The following is a 3,753-nucleotide window of genomic DNA, read 5'->3' as shown; positions in this document are numbered from 1 at the left end:
TTCATCATTCAAACTAGATTTTGAAAGTAAAAACTCTTTATCATAAACCCGTTTGTCCTTATTGAATGTCGGCTTTGACGCATTTGACCCAGACTTTGACTCGGGTTTGGACTCCGGTTTTGACACCTCACTGTCATCTTTTTCTAACACCTGATCAATCACACGTTTTATTAACTTTGACTCATGATCAGTGTCGGATGACGTATACGTGACATCGATACTTTCTGGCAAGTTATCCGACGGCCCAGACTCCCATTGCAAATTGATTGCTTTATTGACTCTTTCAGAATTTGGATTTCGAGGCATAAATCCATTTTCGACCTGGGGCGGACATCTATTATAGACCACACTTGATTTCTTACCAGAAATTTTCACTTTTTCTTCATCTTCAGTCACAGTTTTCTCTTCTTCAGACATTTTCATTTCTTCAAACATCTTCAAATTCTCCACCATGGGATAAATCCTGTCAACAACAAAAGATGAACATGAGTAACTGTCTAACAACTTTTTAACTTTCTCAGTCTCTATCTTCTGTGTTGCTAGCTCCAACTCTAAATCAGCACATCTCTTAATATGAAAGTTAGCATCATCCAGCTGTCTAAGATAAGCTACTTTCAAAGTATTCATCGCCATTTCTTGTTCACCATTCGAATCAGTATATTTGTTGATTTCTCTGTTCATTGTGTCATACGATTCTTTCAATTTGTGAATATTGTGCAACAACTCGTTGTTTTGTTTGATTAACGAATCACAGTTTAAGCACTTTTCAGAAACTTCAACTCGTTCTGCATCAATCTTCACTTCATATTCTGGAACTTCTTTGACACTTCTGCTCGGTTGTAAAAACTCAGCTCTTCTTCTTTTCTCAGCTTTCGCTTATTCCCTCAATCTCTCTTCCTCTTCTGCCTCTTCTCTGTTCCTTCTTCGTTTTTCTTCAGCAGCTTCCATGACTTTTCTGCACCTTTCTGCACATTTCAAATCATAAGCATTAGCAAAGAAAGCATGAGAAGTGTTTTTGGACATCTCTTTGGTCATAAGATCTTGATCTGGACAAAAATCATCCCAAGTAAAACCTTCTGCCAACTTCTCATCATCCTGTTCAGCTAGACACACTTTGCTGTCCTTTGAAAGATACTTTTCCCAGGTAAAATTATCATATTTTCCCTGACTAACAACGCATGCTCTTTTCGAATTATCCATCACATCTCTCCCATGAGCTGTTTGTGCCTGCTGCTGTGCTGGTGGTGTGATTTGATGATAAATGGCCTTCTTGTGATAGTCATTGTTTCCGAAAGGATTCTGGGCTCCAGTAGGTTCACGGTTTTTGCACTCCCTCTTGAAATGCCCCTTCTCCCTACAACGAAAACACGTAACTTTAGATTTATCAAAACCCAAAGCTGAAACGTTTACATCACGAAAATCATCACAGCCGGTAATTTGTTTAAACTTTTCAGCACGTCTCATCACACTTGCCATACACCATTTTATATCCATCAATTCCATTTCCTCAACATCAATTTGATCGTAATCCTCTTTCGTGAGCATTGGATTTCCGATCTTTCCTGCAACAAAGCAACTATAAGACTCTAAAATCATCCCTAACAAAGACATTTGATTTTTTGCAATATCTTCAGTGTAGTCTTGATCATTTTCAAGGCTTAATACAATGTTACACTGAAGTTTTCTACCATTCTTCGTTACAGAGATGTTAGGATCGTAAGATGAAAATCTTGTGCTGCTGCTTGATCCTTGAGATGCCTTCTTCTCAGGAGAAACTTTAACACTGTAAGCAGTTTCAATCTTTGGAGAATACTTTGTAGAATCAGTAGCACCATGCTTGTAGTACAAACTGATATCCTGTTCTCCATCATAGTTCTTCATCCTAGCGATCTTCCTCTGCTCCATCTCCTGAGCTTCCAGATGCTTGATAAAATCTCCCAGGGTCATTTTCTTATAATCTGTTTTGTTTGACCGCAGCATCATCAGAAATGTTCCCCATGTTTCATATGGTAGCGCATCTGCAAGTTTTTCAATTAATTCATCAATATCTTTCTTAACACCAAGTTTCGTCATATTTCTTACCAAGTTACAATATCGATCAATTATTTGCTTGGTATTTTCATTTTTCAATCCCCGAAACAAATCAAATTCCTTTTTCATGAGAGACATTTTATTCCTGAGCATGTCGTCACTTCCAGTAAACTTTGCTTCCAACTCTGTCCAAATCGAATGTGCAGTTCCATCATGTTGAAGCAATATCAGAATATCTTCTTTTATTGCTTGCTGAAGCAAACTCACCATCAATTTCTCATCTCAATATTTCTTTTTATCTGCAGTACTCATCTCTCTAAGTGTTAGCGGAGTACCATTCACAACATCGTTCTTTGTGGGCTTGATATATGGTTCTTCAGTGTGTTCCCACGCACCAAGATGATACGCCTCGACCCAATTTCCAAACCGTTCAGACCACACATTATAGTCATCAATATCCATGAGTTTAGATGGTTTCTGAGATGTTCCGGTTTCATTTTCAATCAAAGCACTTTGTGTCACTGAAATCTGGCTAGCAAAAGCGTTATAGAATTCGTTATCCATTGTTCAAATATCCAAAATTTACAAAATTTTCAAATTTATGCAAACTTGGTCAAATAAGCGAACTGTCACAAAAATGAGTCAAACACTGTTCTAAAAGCGAACCACAGAATGTCCTATAAGCGAACCACAATGTAGACAGCTGGAGCGAACCGGATGAGCGAACCAGACAGATGTCTTATAAGCGGACCAGATGAGATTTCCAAGGAGCGGACCAGAAGAGCGAAACTATCCAACTCTGTCACTAAAAGCGAACCAACCTAGAATTTTCGAGCGAACCTGTCCCAAAATTGTTCCTTTGAGCGAATCTAACAGGTACACTGGAGCGAACCTGTTTGATGACGTCACTATTGTCCGAGTACGTACGAGCGAACCCTTTAAAAATCTTTCTAGGTCGATTTTAGTTCTGAAAACTTCAAGGATTTGTTAATTCATGATTCCGAGTGCACTGTGTGATTTTGAGCTGGTTTTACAGTGAAAAATTTTGAAAAAGTGAAGAAAGTGTAGAAAATCAGAAGAAATGCAGCTAAAATGGCAAGAACTCCTCCTCCTGAGCTCTGATACCAATTGTAGGATCGCGTTCGGCGCTGTTTGAGTCGATCAGAGAAGTTTCTATCCAAATCAAGAGGCGGAAACTAATGATTTGGTGCTATTCTAGCTGGATTCACTTTAAACTTGCTGATTTATTGATAAACAATACGAGTACACGATCTGACAGCACCTCGGCAGCACTTCGTGGCTCACCGGAACAATCACTAACTGGTTCGCTCTTAACTACCCTCTATATATAGATGATTGGGTTCGCTTATATGTACTACCATATAAGCGAACCTGATCTATGTACATATAGGCGAACCATACAAGACCAAAAGAGCAAACCTAGACCTACACAATGACATATATGCGGACCTAGGACATGTATACATAAGCGAACCTAAACAATTCACTATTTCTAGGTTTCCGTGTCATTTCCGACCTGTCTAACTCTAAGACTCGATGAAAGACGTAGTCGACAGACGTTAGTGCACCAACAGTGAGAAACAAAGCGCGACTTGTGGTTCAAGGCTTCAGTCAACAGGAAGGAATAGATTATGATGAAGTTAACGCACCGGTTGCCAGACTTGAGGCAATTCAGATATTTCTAGCCTTCGCGTCTTGGAA

The sequence above is a fragment of the Helianthus annuus genome, chromosome 10, assembly GCF_002127325.2.
Source record: "Helianthus annuus cultivar XRQ/B chromosome 10, HanXRQr2.0-SUNRISE, whole genome shotgun sequence".
Lineage (NCBI taxonomy): Eukaryota > Viridiplantae > Streptophyta > Magnoliopsida > Asterales > Asteraceae > Helianthus > Helianthus annuus.
Note: the sequence above shows the minus strand (reverse complement) of the source record.